At 40.2% G+C, this 17,119-nt stretch overlaps 1 protein-coding gene across 6 annotated transcripts in view; it reads left to right on the top strand.

The window, feature by feature from the left end:
* Positions 1–17,119, top strand: part of LOC140701240 (trafficking protein particle complex subunit 9-like) — a 241,850-nt gene that overhangs the window by 33,458 nt on the left and 191,273 nt on the right. For 3 of the 6 annotated variants that reach the window (XR_012080216.1, XR_012080215.1, XR_012080218.1), the window contains exons 2-4: positions 2,503–2,600; positions 2,880–3,000; positions 3,712–3,986. The gene's annotated coding sequence lies outside the window, so the exon portion shown is untranslated. Of the gene's footprint in view, positions 1–2,502; positions 2,601–2,879; positions 3,001–3,711 lie in introns of those variants that run through there. The other 3 variants (XR_012080217.1, XR_012080213.1, XR_012080214.1) reach the window with 1 other exon arrangement.

The raw sequence follows: 17,119 nt of genomic DNA, 5'->3' as shown, positions 1-17,119 counted from the left end.
ATGAATGAATCTGTGTGCATGTTTTAAAGGATAACTTATTTTTTATTTTTCTTATTGTAACAGTAATATTCATTGTAGAGAATTTAGTAAATAAGGATAAACACAGTAATAACTTCACAATGGCCTCTAATCTCACCTGGAGGTACAGTTGTAAGGTTTGAAATTGAGAATTACAAGTCCTCTCAAATTGTTCTTTTTCAAGTACGTTTTGTTTACTGAGATCCTCGAATTTCCAAATGAATTGTAGCAGCAGGTAGTCAGTTTCTGCAGAGGAGCCCGCTGGGATTGTGATCGAGACCACGTTGAATATACGAATCGCTCTGGGGAGCACTGCCATTCCAAGAGCACTGTCTTTTGATAGAGGAATGTGTGTGGAGTGTCTGTCCTTGTATTTAGGTCTTCTTAACTTTTTTTTCAACAATGCTTTGAGTTTACAGAGTACTATTTTACTTTTTTTATCTTTGCCTTTATACTGAGGACAAGTGTGCAAGTTACCGGGATCAGAAATGTATTTGAGCCCCGCAACTTGCTGCCACCATGGATGCTGCGCTCTTGCTTCGCCCGCTGTACAATCTTGCACAGAATACGACCTCAGTAACTCTCTCTTGAATGAATGATTATATGATTGTTGGATGATGCTTGAGAGTCATTGTGATGATTCTTTCCCCCAGCCTTTCCTCAGTCCTTAACTATGTCCTTTCCCTTCCTAAACTCCAGCCTGGGTTTCAGCCTGCCTGTGGCATTGATTTTCCCTGTTTGTGGACTCTTCCTTTCACTAGTTCACGATAATGTTACATGTGGGCTGTGGAAACTTGCTAGATGTCAAGAAAGAGCAAATCCATTGTATGCTAATATTTTTAGAGTGTGTTATTGTTTTATCGATTGAAATTAAATGAGGCTGCCCCCTGAGCCCTCCCGTGAGCTCTTTTCGCCTTCCTACAGCTGATACTGCTCTAATTGCTGCATGTGCCCTTTCCCCAGCTTTGGTTTTGGAATTGAATAAGTCACCATCACTGGAGCCCTCTCTTTAAAAGATAAAGAGAACATTTGCTCCTTCTCCCTGTTTGGGGACTTCGATGAGATGAGATCCCAGATAAAGAATGGAGCCCCACCTCATTCTGACCTCCGCTCTTTCCGTTCATTTCTTCACGGGAAAAGAGTACTATTCAACAGTATAAAGATTAATTGTAAGCTAATGAGATAGACAAGACAACCGATCATTTATTAAATACCCTTTCATGATAGAAACAAATGTATTATACACACAAACAGCACACAAAGCACGGTAGTACCATGGTTACATTCGTGGGACCGAGTTCGATTCCTGCTCTGGAGTGACAAGTCCTGTGTGATGGAGAACTGGTAGGTTGGCTTAGCCTCTCCAGAACTGATTTTCTGTCCTGCAGAGACGGGGCTCGCTAGGCGTCCCCCCCCGTAGAGGTGCTGTGGGGTGTAAGTGACGCGCGTGGGCAGCCTGAGCACAGCTGCTCGTTCCTCGTAAGTGCAGGGTAGCATAGCTTTTGCAGTGACGGCTTTATGACCGCCCCATGTAGACTGTCAGTGTTCCGAAGGGATGCCTTGTGGTTTGGAGATGGGATTCTCACTTCTGTAAATACCCAAGTATAGTGTTATTGGGCCTTGCTGATTTGAGTCTATTCTTTAGAAAGTACATATTGTAGATATATTTTTCAAGCATGCATACTTTTTTCTTTTACTATTTAAAGTTCTACCCTCTCATCTCTTGGTGTTACTTTTCATGGAATCCAGGAAACAGTCCTAAGCTACCTGCCTCTTCACACTTTTCCGTGGTGGTTTCCTTCCCTGATTAGAAGAGGGTTTTGCATAGGAAATTTTATTTTTTCCCCTTTTCTTGGAGTCTCTCTCTCTGTCTGCCCATCTCTCACCTCTCAATCTGTCCATTTCTCAACCCACTGATTCTTCTGACATGTTCCAAAACGCATTTCAGGCAGCTTACAGAAGAACAGATACTAAATAAACAGGTGAGAAAATGGAGCCAAGTTCAGACAGTGAGGCTAGGAGGCGAGCCTGTGTGAGGGTTGCAGGCGTGAGACACACGCCTCTGCCCTGTGACTTATAAGATCGACAGCAGCAGTGTGCTTCAAGCTCCCAGCAGACACAGGGAAGCAGGGTTTGTGGGAGATGCTTACAGGCTGTGAAATAAATAAGTGGCTTAGGAGAAGCTCAGCCTTTCCAGCTACTAAGGCTCAGGAGAATATTTTGAGTGTCTTCCAAAATCAGAGTATGGCATCTTTTCTTTTTTCAGAGTTCTATGTATAGTTGGTTACATTCTATACCTGGAAATTTCTCCAAAACTCCTTCCCACGTGAGTCCCATGGCTCGGGAATTCGGTGGTTCTGCTCATTGACGGGGGTTGGCCAGAAACAGAAAATGAGAGCCTCAAAGGAGCCTGGGATTTGTCAGTTATGTTTTGTCAGTGCTGTAGGGTTCAAGAAATGCTTTCACCATTTCTCTCCATCTGAGGCAGCAGCGTGATGTCTTACCAGCATCAGGAGCTCAGGGCCACAAGATGGTGGGGGTTGACTGCACTGCCGTCAAGACAGCTGAGCTAGTCACTGCAGGTGTGGTTCTTTTACATACTGCATTTCATGTTCTTTACTAGAATGTTTCAACAGGGAGTTAATTAACTGAGTTAATTAACATTTAATAAATATGATGCTTTGTTGAAAAGACAGTTATAGGCAGAATATAAGCTGTGAAGTCTTTAAAAACGGTTTCATTACTGAAATTTCATTTGGGTAGATACACAGTTTATCTTATATATGCCTCTCTTTTAAAGTAACAAAGAAACAAGACAGAAAAGGCAGAGGATGATTTCTGTTCTTCCTCTCGGCTTGCAGGTGCCCTCACCCCCAGTAGCATCAATCCAGACACCAGCACTGACACTGGCCGTGCTCAGAACTGCCTCAGGCCTGAAGACACTGCTGACAAATAGAAGGGGATCATGCCCTGTTACAGCAGGTGCTCTCAATTTGTGGGTCCTTATGTAACTGCATGGTGTTAATCAGGATCGCCCGTCCTACATTTTGTGATGCTGCTGCCTTGTCTCCTAGTTACTTGTTTCTCTAAGTATTCTTGTATTATTCTCCAATGCGTAGTACTACACACCTAAAAATGCTTTTTTTCAGATGAAAAAGAATGTGCATTTAAAATAATAAGTCTGAAAAAGTGGGCAAAAGAGGCTTTCCTTGTCCCGCTATTCAAAGATAATAATTAACACGTTAACGTATATTTTCGTCAGTGTGTATCACCTCTGTCATAAAAAACCAGAGAGCACTCTGTGATTGTTTACTGTGTGGACACCTCCATTTTCCATTCGGCTTTTTATATGTTTTTCTACAATATTCTATCTCCTCTGGGATGATTTTTGATGACCAGTATAGCATTCTGTCTTGTGGAGGCATCGTCCATTTTACTTCGGACTTAAATAAACTTTTAAATTCCAAGTATACTTAACTGAAATACTGAAAAGAGAACTGTGGTGGTACAGGAAGGCCCTACCTCCCTTCCCCTTATTTCCGAAGATTAAAAGCTGTTGAAAATTTGGTATATATATTTCATGACCTTTATGCCTATGACATACATATATACACACATATGAGAATTCCATGTATACGTGTGTGTATATATGCTTTATTTAAAAATGAGACCATAATATATGTTTATCTGCAGCTCGCTTTAATCACTCAGGTGTATATCATAGACGTCCTCCCACTCCAGACTCACCCGGTCCTTTCAGATAGAGTGGAGGGGTCTCCTGATTTGCGGGTGTGGTCTCTTTCCCACGCACACCTTTGGTGAGAGAATGCTGTGGACAAGGCCCTGGACCACGGCAAAACGCCGGCTCCCTCATTGCTCGCAGCTCGTCGTGATTTACCGCATCATTGTCTTGATGGTGGACAGTTAAGTTTTCTCCATTTTCCACTGTCAGAAAGGATATTTGACTGGCATCCTTCTTGTACAGACATTCCTGTGATCTTTTATGAGTATTCCTTTAGTTAAGGCTTCTGGAAATTCAGTCCCTGGATGTGACATTTACATTCATCACAGACTCCTTTCAAGTGACTCTAGAAATTCCTTCCATAGGGGAATGAAAAGATGCACAATTACTTATGTAACGAATTCTCTATTGCTGGATATGATTTCACTTCAGTTTTTCTTCCCACCATTGTAAACAGTGCTGTGTAAATGCCCTGATGGGTACATCTTTTTGGACTAAATTTGTTTTTTCCTAAAGGAAACGATTCGTAGAAGTGGTGTTGAGTCAGTGTGTACGTACGTTTTTCAGAGTTTACATATCCATTGACATGTCGTCCTCTGAAAATGTCGCTCATGGTTTCTTCTCCCACAGATGGACACTAGCTAGAATATCTTTTAAAAATATTTGCCAATATGATGAGCAAAAGTGCTTTTTCATTGTTTTAGTTTGCATTTGATGACCAGTGAGGTATTGAGCATTTTTCACTCATCAGCCATTTGACTTTTTTAAAATGAATGATTCCTTTTATCCTTTGCACACATTTAAGTGGGGGAGCTTCTTGTTGCTTTGTGAAGCTCTTTGTATGTTATGAACATTAACTTCTTGTCTTCAACAACATGTATCACAGAGCTTTTTCTTGTCATTTCTTGCCTTTCATTTTGTTTAGGAGGATTTTTATTTTGGTAGTGTCTCAAAATATTCTTATGATAATAAATGTATTCCTTATGGGTTTTATCTTTGACATTATTCTTAAAAATAATTTCTTATACTGGAATAAATCTCCTCTGTAGGTTTTTTTTAATCTCTAAGATGGAGATGATAATAGTGCTTGTTAATGTAAGGGTAAGTTGAGTTAATAAGAGCAAAGTGTTGTATTTGCTGTTATTAGTACTTTTTAATATTTACATCACTGTCTGTAATTTATCTTGTGGTCCTTATGAGAGGAATAGTATTTATTCTTTCCAGGTGATTCTCAGATTGTCTCAGGACAATTATTGAAGTCATACTTTTCTCTTTGATTTGAAATCCCACCTTTACAAAATACTTATATACACTAGAGTCTCTTTTTGAGCTCATGGTTCCCTTCTGTCAATCTGTCTTTCTTACTCCAGCACCATAACTTACATATTGTAAAAATTTATTTAATAATTGGCAGTCTGAATTTTTTTTGATTCTTTTCTTCCATCCCAAATTTTCTTGTCTAGTATTATGATTTTATTATTCCTGAAGAATTCCAAAATATTTTGTTCAAGTTAAAAAAAATCAGATTGGAGTTGTCATGGGATTTTTTAGTAAGTTTTGAATTATTCTGATGAGAACTTGCATCTTTACAAAACTGCTTTCCTCCATGCAATTTGTTTATGTCTCTACATTCTCACCTCTTACTTTACCCCTCAGTACAGTCCTGAAGTTTCTCCATTTAGAACATGGGCATTATTTTTTAACTTATTCCAGATTATTGTTTCTGTTTTTGTCAATTTTGTAAGTGAAAATTTTTTGCTATTATATTTTTAAATGCTTAAAACTGAAATTTAGAAAGGAAGATTCGGTTTGTAAATACTCACTTTGTAATTTGTCATTTAAAATTGTAAGTATTAAGTAGTTGTTCCAGAATCCTTTCTTTTTTGTTTTTAAAAATTTGTGTCAAAGATTCTCAAAATGGTCATAGCTAAGTAGTATAGGTGGGGAGACAGATGGAGAGAGGTAGTGTGGCTCATGTACAAACTGTGAGCAGTGTCATGGCTGCCTTTAGGCTGGAGAAACCACAGAAGAGCCCAGGTTAGACAAGGAATGGCTTTGTATGCACTTGAAAGCCAGCTTTCCTACCTGTATGGTGAAGCCTGGTGGGCGTGGCAGGTAGATGATCAAGGTCTGATCAAGGTCATTTGCTGCACAGAGCGCTGTGTCTGTGAGAAATGGTGACCATTGCCATGGGAAATGCTTGGTGCCAGGAACAAAGCAGGGGAGCTGGGGAGCCTGTGTTAAGGATTTTCCAGTCCTGGGAGTGGGAAGATCAGACTCTGCATTCAGATGTGAGTTTGAATTAATCCTCTTTAATTTACTGGACCTCTGACTTTTGTCAAGTTATGCAACCTGTTTGAACTCCTGCTTTGTTGTCTCTCAAAACAGGAGAATTACAGCCTGCTGCTAGAGTGTTTGATCAGGGTAAATGATTTGTGTCTATAAGATGCCACATACAGTCACAAGCTCAGTGAGCAATGAGCTGTCCCCTCTTCTCCTGCAACTCAATGCTCGATAAGTCATCAGCGGAAAGCGAGTCCCTAAATTGTATGTGGTGCAAGGAAGAACAAAACTAACGTCTTGCCTTTCCCTGGCAGTATTCTTACTTCTTTGCTTCATGTACCTCTTTTCTCCTTCACTCTCCCCTTTCACCTCCTCCACCAAGAGCCTGAGACTCTCTCAGAACACTAGATTCAAATTATTTAAATGTTGGCTCATTCCCATGAAATGACAGTGACTTAAAAAAAACTGTACACATCCCAGAATTCATTGTATTTGATTTACACACACACACGTGCACACACACACACACATCAGGCTACCTCCCATTTGCTGAGGGAGAAGCACCACTTTTACTGAGTTTTCATTTACTGAGCGTGAGAGCAGTCTCTTAAGCAGAATTTCACCTGGCTTCGTGCATGGTTTTTTAAATTGGATTTCTGCTTTTTGTCCATAAAACTATTCTCCTATTAGAAGACAGGAAGTGGAGACATAGATAGTCTGCTGAGATATTGGTGTTATCATATTTGAGTTTTAATGGACATAAGACAGCATAGAGTCATAAATTTTTATGGATGAGAATCCATGATGATGTACCTTGGACAAGAACCTGGGTCTCCTGCCATCGTGTCCACGCGGGTGAAGAGGCAACTGGGTGGGGGATGGCAGGGAAACTGCTTGCTTGAGTTCCAGGTTCTTGTTAGTTTTCATTGCTCAGCTGCCTTTAGTTTATGTCCATGAGGCCTCTCATGGGAAGGTCACTATGTCCTGAGAGACTGAGTTACTAATCAGCAGAAAGCTCTGGACCCACTCATATTTTCCAGAGTTTTTCTGCTGACCTGCTGACACTTTATATAAATGAGATCTAACAAACTACTGGATATAAAATCCTTATTGTTATCATTTGCCCTCAAGTTCAATAGGAATGGGGTGCTGTCTCAGGCTGTCTAAGGCTAGATCTGAACAAAGATAGGGTGATAGGCTGTGCTGCTGGACCCTCCCCAGTCAAATGGGATTTCCACCTTAGTTTTTAGAATCAGGCAGATGAGTTCAAATCTTGTCTTTATCAGTTATTAGCTTTGTGACCTTGGGGAAATAACTACTTTTTTGGTTCCAATTTTCTTTATCTGTAAATAAGTTCAGTATTTATTTTAGGGTTTTTGTTTTAGAATTGAATGAGCTAATTCCCTAATTTATTCCTAAAATACTGATCACATGATTCTATGCTGGTGCCTTAGTAGTTGATTACTAAGTGACACAACAGTGAGAATGGGGGTGGGGCCCCTGGATCATACAGCTTATATTCCAGGATATGCTTGTAAAAGACAGGATTGCAGTGGATTTTTAGTAAATGTCCATTCCTTTCCTAATCCCCATTGATTGTGTATATATCTTTATACTAATATATGAACAATTTTTTTGCAATTTAAATCTCTTTGTAGTATTTAAAGAATGTAGCTATAACAAAAATACGTGAAATAAAATGACTTGACTTTTATTTTCCTTTCAATAAGCAAAACAAAATAAAATAGAAAAGAAAAGAAAAAGTATTGAAGGAGTAGAAATAATTTTATTTCCGTGGAATCAACTCCCTATGTTAAGTTTTTCCATTGTGTTGTTCAACAGCATATAAAATTGACAGGTTGTGACTTCAATGTTGATAGCTAGGTGAGTATAGTTTCTTTTTGTGGTTGTCTTTGATGAATTATTTGCACTAGATCATAAATGATGTGCATGTTACATATTGGAAACAAGGAAACATTGGAGACATACTACCTCCAATGCAGTCATTTTGTTACCGAGTCCAAACTCGTTCTGCTAGCCGCATGACAGGCCAATAAACCGGGAGATGAGGTGTTGGAGCAAGGAATAGTGACTTCACTTGCAACACTGGCAGACCCAGAAGACGGCACACTGATGTCCTGGAGAACTATCTTCCCCAAGTAAGAATTCAGTCTCCTTTTATACTAAAAAGGGGCGGGGTTGTGGTTGGTTGTTGCATACTTCTTGCTTTATGAATTGTTTGTCCTTTGAATCCACTGTTCTTGCAGCTGTCCATGTGGATCAAATCATGGTACCCCTGTAAAACCTCCAAAAAAACAAAGGCTATTCTCTAGTATGCAACTTGCCATCTCTACAGAAGTGCAGATGAGCTAACATTTTTAAAGATCAGGGCCAGGAGAATAGGCTTTCCTGTAGATTTCAGGCTAAAGGCAACTTTCTTTTTCAAATGGTGCAGAGCTACCAAGTCTGAGCCTAGGAAACAGGGCACAGGTTTAAACCCAAAGGAACAGATCTAACATAGGGTAAAAACAGTTATATTTTATTACAATTCCCTCTCCAGCTTCATAGATAATTTTAGTAAGAAACATGAGCAATTTTGTATTTTTGCTTCTTAATAACCGATAAGTGGACCAACTATATTTTGTGAGCAGGGGTGCTGTGCAGGCATTGGGGTGACAGCAAACTCTTGTTGGGGGTGGCCGACCCTGCAACATCTCTGATGCCCCGTGAGTGTTGGTGAGGGTCCCTGTAGCCAGGGGCTCTCTTCAGGAACCAGCATATGGGCATTGACCTCTGGAGACCTCTTTTTCGGCTGCAGGAATTTTTTTCAGATATTGAGATTGAAAAATCACTCCAGCTGGGAATAATTAGGGAAAAAAAGAAAAGGAAAAGGGTTTGGAGTAGAGTAGAAGAGTAGGACATAAGTTCATGGAGCCTGAGTGCTTGGCAGCGGGGCCTCGGGAGAGAGGGGAGCAGAGGTGGGGAGGGGCCTGGCTCCAGAACCAGCTCCTGTAATTGTCCCCGCGCCCAAGCCACATAGCTTTAAATTGGCCTGGGCCACCTCTCTGGGCTGGATATCACCCTGGGCAGAACCGTGGTATCTGTAAAGTAAAATGACTTCACAACTATTGCACAGAGCTGCAGGTGTAAGAGAGCCTAAGCCTGTCTCAGAGTGCAGTGGACATGCGGAAAGGAATGGCAAAATTTCCACTGACAGTTGAAATTTTGTTAAATAGCCTGCTACAGTTGTTTGCATCACTTGAATGAATGCAGGCATATTTCTGTGGGCATTTATAGGTTCACTCAACCCCACCAGCCCCTCTTGCCCCCATCGGAGAAGGGCTTTCTCAAGCACAGTGCCCCTCCTGCTTGGGTGGAAAACGCTGCTGGTCCTTGCCTGGGGCCGGGCTGCTGCAGGGCACTGAATCCCCGAGGCACGGCCTGTGAGACACGACAGGAACATCTCTGCCCTTGACTGGGTGCCTCTGTTTCCCCTGCAGTGTAAAAATGCCGGTGACTGAGTTAGAAGCATGCTTCCAAGCTGTCCATGTCCTTGGCATCCAGAAGCGGAGACTGGAAGCTTCAGAATTTATCCAGAATGCGGTCTACATTCACCTTCAGCAGGTGAGTGTATGTCTTTACACAAGTGGAGGAATTACTGCAGTTTTCCTGGAACTTTCTCACTACAAGTCCATTTGATTTTTCTGTGCTAGGATTCAGTATGGCCTGCTAAAAACTCTGGAGTGAGATCTTGAAACCCTGATGAAGAGCATTATTTATTTCATTTCTCTATATGATACTCTTTTACTTTTAAAATTCAGAATTTTTGGTTGTTTCAGGAATTTTTTGGGGGGGCTGGAGAATCAACTTTGCGACCTGTTGCTTTGTGCCTCTCACCTGTCTTCTGTCACTTGTGAGGCGATTCCATTTGTGACCCTGTCCGGGTTGTTCATGTTATAAAACATAAAGCCTGTAAAAGTACAGTCCCTTTTCCTCCGAAGACATTCCACAAATACTCCTTTAACCTGGGTGTGGTTTTAAGAAGACAGAATCTTTAGAATATGTCCTTGCAGGTTGCTAGTGCAAAATCCCAAAATCAATAGTCTAGCTCAACATCTAAAATCTTTCTAATTTACCTTGGAATTGTATGGATAAGTGAAGCAGTTTGCTAAGAACTCAGACCAGGTTTAGAATACAGGCTGGTGTAGCTCAGCAGGTCCTCCCAAGCTGATGCTCTGCCAGAGGGCGGGGCCGAGGGGAGAGGGCGGGTCCTGCCCTCCCTGAGGTGACAATTTCATGGCAAAGACTTTCACCTGGTGAAGAACTTGGAGTTTCTTCTAAGAAGAGTGGGTCTGAAAAGAGTCCAAAAAGCGCGGGAGTGACACAGTCCCATTTGTCTCAAGTAAGGGAGAGCGGCTGTGGGGCCACTTAGGAGACTCATGAGTCCAGGTGGGCAGTGTTGGTGGCTTCCACTTGAGCGGTGGGACGGTCAGTGTTTAAAAGCGAACATATTGAAGGCATGTTTAGATGGCAAAAAGGAAAGGATGAAGGCTGTCTGTGAATGCAGGATGGAGTAAGGCCCAGGTTTCTGGGTGGATTAATGAGTTAAATGATGGTCCTTCTGTGCTCTGAGGAGGGAAAGCTGCAGAGGGAGTTCTGCGGAAAACTGATGAGTTCAGCTGTGGGTAAAGTGAAAGGTTGTTAGATGTGTGGTCTGGGAGCTCAGGTGAGAGCCAGTAGTGAATAGGGGGAGGTGAGAGGGACTTTCAAATAATTCTGTCTTGTGAACATACAAATAAGTATGAGTAAGGACACAATTAACACCTCTATATTCTGGATTTAAAGCCCAGTAACATTTTGCTATACTGACTGCAGAGGCTCTTAATATTTTTTAATAGAAATAAGTAGAAACAAAATAGTGGAGTTAGTGAGCATCTTAGAGTAGATATGTGTCCTTGTATGTATTTTTATACCTCATCTGTTTATAACCATAATCTACGAAAAGTTATCTTGCTTAGCATAAGAGTTAAACACAGGGACGTGACACACATTGTTGGGGGTTGAAGCTGATCTTCTCGGGCAAATTATGGACCCTCTCTTTGCCTTAGTTGCATTGTCTGTGACTGCCCCAGGGCCCTTCATCACAGCTGATTTCCTAGAGTAGATGTTGGGAGGGAGGCTGCTGAAGGGATTAAGAGGTGGCAACTGCTAGGGATATTGAAAAGAGAGACAAAAACAGATTAAAGCCAATAAACTGAGTACAAATACCATCTAAATAGAAGGAATCCTGCAGTGTTTTGAGCCGCTTATCATAAGAGAAAAAAAATCACGTGGATCCAAAGCTCTTGAGCATATGAGTATTGTGGGTGGGAGGGTGTCTTTATAAAAGTGTTGAGAAAAGGCCTCTTTGTTTTCCTTGACATAACCAGTAAGGATGGGGAGCAGAAGCGAAACCCTCTGCTTCACAGTTGAAGGTGCTGTTTTGTGCAAAACTGACCAAAGTTTGGAAACCAGTCATCAGCGATGCTGGCAAATGAAGAGGCTTCTGGATTGGGTGGGGCACTTGCTGTGACTTCCAGGTGACCTGCTGGCTGGGGGCTGTGAGGCGGGCAGTAGTTTTGCAGGGTGGCCCGGGCATAATCCCTGGCTCTGATGCTGCTGGTCTGATTAACAGATCTGGGCGCACACTGTCCTAATGGGGCAGCTCGGGATGTGGCCTGGGACACCTGTCGTGCTGAGAGCGAGAAGAGGGCTCCCCTGAGGGGGTGTCCCTGCGGAGATTGGAAACCTACACCTGCAGGGGAGGAAGAGCCTCTGAGCAGCGGGCCGGATGCACAGGCAAGACCAGCCTGAGCAATGAGGTTTCCGGGAGCCGGAAGTCATACAGTGGCCCAAACGGCCTTGTTCCTGAGAGACTGGAGGGAATAGATGCTGAAAAGGCAGGCTAGGGTCAGACCCTGTGGTGGGTTATGAGTGACAGGAGAGGACTGTTCAGGCAGGCATGAGAGAACCCTGTGGGCGTCCCAGCTGGGGTGTCACGCCAAAGGGAAGAACAGAGTTATAGACTTTGCCACTTATTAGCTGTGTGACTTTGAGCAATATCACCCCACATCTCTCTCTATATATATTCATCTGTAAAGTGACACAGTGACAAGGTCGTGTCATCAGAAGTATTAGCTTAGCTCTGATCCTCTTTGTCCAGTCCTGTCAGTGCTTCCCTGCAAGGTTCTGCAACGGCTGCTTTTACCCTGAGACGGGAGGGCTTAGAGGGACATTGTAATACCCGAGGGCAGGAAGGGGTTGCTTTAAAAGCAGACATGTAACCGCCTGCAGCTGCAGACCTGCAGGCAGTTTGGTTGACGGTCCTTGAGAGGACTTTGGAGGCCTTAGCGTCGTCTTAAGTCTTGTTTCCCCTTGGGGACCGGATTTGCCTTTGGGGATTGATGTTGAAGATTTGAGCTTCTGCAAAGCTGTTTTCAGAGATGTGTATATACGTAAAATATCATATAAAATAAAATGATTTATTTAACGTGTCTGACTTTGTAGCTGTTAGGAACAGCTCTGTTGGCCTGGTCTCCACGGTGGACACCAAGGGTGAGCAGAGCGTGCAGGAGGGCAGGCAGCCTGCAGTGCTTCTGTGGGGTGTTCTCCCCAGCAGGGCGCTCTGCTGAGTTGAGTCTTCTATGAGTTTGGTTGCCAGAGGAGCAGACAGCAAATTAATGAGTTCTGGAGGGATTGTATAATGACAGGAAGAAATAGGAACCTGGAGATTTTCTGGACTAAAACACGCTTTTGGTTCCTGATTCAGTGTGTTCCATTACAGAATTGATGAGTTGTGTCTATTCTGGGACGTCATTGAAATAAACGTTCAGCCTAAATGTTAAGGGCTTTTTTTATTTGGCTGGAGGACTCGAGCCGGGATGACAGCCTCTCAGATCACTCTGAGGGACTGCTCCCAAGAGGTAGGGGAGGAGCTAGGATATATAGAAGCATACAACAAGGACCAGGTAATTGGAACAATAAAATATTGCTTGTTATCTAAAGAAAACCAGATATCTCAAGTTCAAGTATTTACTGCTTTTCTATGTATGGTGAGAAGCAAACATCTGGGTCATTGAATTCATTCTTTTGGCAAGCACCTGGCTATCTAGGGCCAGTATCCTGTCCTTTCTTACTCTGAGTCTGCTCAGATGGCACCACTGTGAGTGGCTGACAGGCCGGGCTGCAGGCATGTACTCGCTGGGGGTTGGCAGCAGCCACTGATGACTTGGATTCAGCATTCTTTGTTTACTGTCATGGATGCAGTATTTTCATGCACATTGTGGTATTTTCATTCACAGTGCTCCCGTTTGGTCCTAAATTCGACCAATATTTTGAGAGACATTTCATGACCAATTTTGTCCCACGGTGCTAGGATGGCTCATTCCTAGTTCAGTTGAAGAATCTTCTGAGTTGCCACTCAAGGTGTTAGTTTTTTTATCAGGCCCTGTTGATACTAAAAGTTATCTGGATCACCTGTCTTACTAGTCTATTATGATCCAGAAAGTGTTAACCCTTCTTTGCTCATTTCCATACCTAGAATCACACTATTATATTTATTTTATTCAGGGTTATAAATTTCATCTGTTTCTTCAAGATGTTTAGCCATCATCAATCTTGTGGGCCTAGTTACACATTGGGAAATGTAACAGACAACAATTTTATAAAATAGACAGAATATAAATAATACAGCTAGTAATGTTAATAAAGTCACGAGTAAGAATTTAATAGTCGAGAAGTTGTATTTTTGGGTTAAAATTTTGCTTGTGTTTCTGAGTTTGATCCTATGAGAAAGTTCATATTTATGGTCAGGGTCAGAGCAGGTATTAATTGGCCAGGTGAAATCTCCCACTTTGTAAGATCAACAGTGGCCTAAACAGAACTATAATTTCTTTTTAGAATAACGTTTCTGAGGGCTATCTAGTTAGAGCCTTGGAGTAGGGAAACCCACTAAGGTAACACAGAAGTACTAGACATAGGTAATTTATCATAAACTTAACAAGTGGAGTAGTTCATAATCAAGGGTTGGATAAATTATCAAAGTAGTTGGTATACAGTCCTGGTCCGGTGTCTTGGGTCAGCTGTCTAGCTCAGATGACGTCTTCTTCTCATCCTGGTCTGGTAGCTTTTTCTCCATTTGGGCATTGTTTTAAGGTGAGCAGCGCTCGATAGGCCAGTGCACTGCAGGGGATGTTTCTGATAGGAAATGAATCCGAGACTCCGTTTCCTTCAGCTTTGGTTTGTATGGTCTAGTTAAGAGTACCTGAAAAAGGGTCCTTCCATTCAGGTTGGAGACAGTTCTTTAAGTCATGCCTGTTGCAGTATGTATAATCCCCTGGCTGCAGGTCATGAGGCATTGGAACTTTACCCAAGGATAGATTACTGAGCTTCAGAACAAACCTAGAGTATCCTTTTCATAATTCAATTAAACTGTACAGTAATGTGACATAACAGCAAGGAATGATCTGGGAAGTGTCTTAGTAAATATGGACCTCAATTAACAAAACTAGAATTTAATATCCACTAAAATATAATTTTTTTCTCTCTTAAGTTACCCTCAGTTTTCTCAAATATAGCCAAATCAAGATTAAGTTTTTACAAGTTAAGTCTGATTATTTGATCATATAGGCTTTTTTAAATTGGCTGTGTTGGAAGTTTTAATACGGAGTCTCAGGGTAGAATGTTAAGGTTTGCTAAGGCCAAGAAAGCCACGTCAAGGCTTTTCATGGGTTTCTGCCTTACAGATTTAGGTAAATTCTTTTCTCTTTAAAATCCTTAAAATACCTTTATACTCCTATATCTGTTAGGAGATGATCTCCCTAATTTGATAAAGCCACTGGGGACCTAAGTGTTTTAGTCTCTTGAGGGATCAGATAGAGAGAAAAGATAACTGTTCCAAGTGTGATTACATAGGTATAATTTATCAAATTGCTGTGAACCGTAAATAGCTTAAGCAGAAGAGATTCTTTATGTCTGGGAAACAGGTTAAAATCCAGTAGTATTTCAAACAATATCAAAAATTATAACCATATTCAACAGGTTAATCAGTCCCATGTAACTAATTCTTTTAATGAGAGTTTTCATTAGAACTTTAAAATGTCTTACCCAGTTTAGTTCACTGCTATAGTGTGAAATTTATTAGAAATCAGTAAATCTCCTTGAAGAGAAAGCATTTTGCAAAACCATCAGAAGAAAACAATTAACTGTCTATAAATGACAAAAGATTTAAAAGCATGGTTAAACACCATTACACTATAATCAATAAAGAAACATGTTCACTATACCCATAATTATCACTGGTAACATTTCAGATATACCAGAATTTTAGGGAGTCCATATAATTTCTACAATATCTATATTAATAATATTGTCTCATTCAATATAACCTTAGAAGTTTTATGATTCATTTGACAATTCCATGTTATTTAAATGCCAAATGAAAATTTATAGTTTAAAATCTCTCTTTGGGATATTTCAGGGGCCTTCTGTAGCATCCCAAACTTAACTGGAGATTAAAAGAATTTTAATTAATTAAATTAATTTTTATTTAATTAATTAGAATTTTATATTTGGGGAGCTTTTTGAAAGATTTCAGAACACTTGGTCAGATAAACATATAGATCACTGTAAAGTAGTACTAATTCATTAACAAGAAAATACGTCAAATGTAAAGGCAGAACAGATCAGCTAAGTGGTATAAGAAGTTTTACAATCTGTTACTGAAGGTGGATTAACATTTTAAGAAAATTTTTTCCTCTTAACATAGAGAAAAACAATTCTAATCTTGTACCAGCTTACTTCTAAGATTCATTTACGTTGCCCAATTTGTTTCTAAACTTAGCCAATTCTGACCATGTACAAAACTCTTTCCTCGGGGTTCCTTTTCCACAAGCCTTCCACAGCTTTCTATAGTTATATTAGTGTGTCCCTTATTTTTCTTCCATTCAGAAGTAACCAGGTTCAGGAGAAAGTCACTATTTTTCATTAACAAAATATAATTCCATTCTTATATCTTCCTTTACATATTTATATTACTTTCCTAAGATACTGAGATCATTCCCTTACTAATAGAGACTATTTCCGTGTGGCACCAATCATATATTAATATTTCTATACACCTTTAGTTTCACTGTAAGAGGAAGTTAAATGTTAAGTAATTCGTATTTCAATGTTATTTTATCTGAAAATGGCATAGCTATTTAATAAAATCTTGTAATTTAACTTAATTTAGCACAACACTAGAATCTAAAGATACCAAACATTTAGAGATTATCTTAAGCATACATTTTAAAAATATATTTTAAATATTTACCCAAAGCTCTCATCTCATTTGCATTTAATTTACTTAAAATGTTACCACAGCACATTACTTTTATTTTTTTTAACAAATCTGCAACAGATATAACAGGATCTTATTTGACTTTCATTAAACCTAGGTACAGTAAAGGTATTATACATAATATTGATGACTTTAAAGATGTCTATATTAATTAGAACATACTTAAACTAAACAATATCAAATATTATCTTAATATTGAATATTTTCCAATTCACATGACGCTGAAAGTCAATTTGTTCAGTTTTTATTATAAAAATTCTTAATGTTTAAGCTCTTATATTTTTATGTCAATTAAGCAGAGCTCTTTGACTTTGATTTTTTTTTCTTTAGCAGTAGAAATATCTCACTTCTATAATGTGTACACAGGCTTATAATCAGACAAAAGCTAGAGATCTCATAGCTTCACTTTAAAACTTACTTATAAGATAGGTATAATAATAGTTGGAGTAAGCTGAATTTGCTTGCTCAAATCACTAAGGCTTACTATTTATGAAACAGACAGTTAAAATTTCTTCACAAAGTCTGAAGGACCCGTCAGAGTTCTGAGTTCTAATATGCCAAAAATTTCTTGGCCTTAAGTTTTATTTCGTTGAGCTATTTAGGCTCAGTTCTAGGTCACTGTTTGTTGTATTTATATTTCTGATCTGCAAGACAAAGACACTGACTTCCAGGTCCCCAGATAACTGCTCTGTCACCCA

This window comes from Vicugna pacos, chromosome 14 (genome assembly GCF_048564905.1).
Source record: "Vicugna pacos chromosome 14, VicPac4, whole genome shotgun sequence".
Classification (NCBI taxonomy): Eukaryota; Metazoa; Chordata; class Mammalia; order Artiodactyla; family Camelidae; genus Vicugna; species Vicugna pacos.
This window is presented reverse-complemented; position numbering and strand designations above follow the sequence as displayed.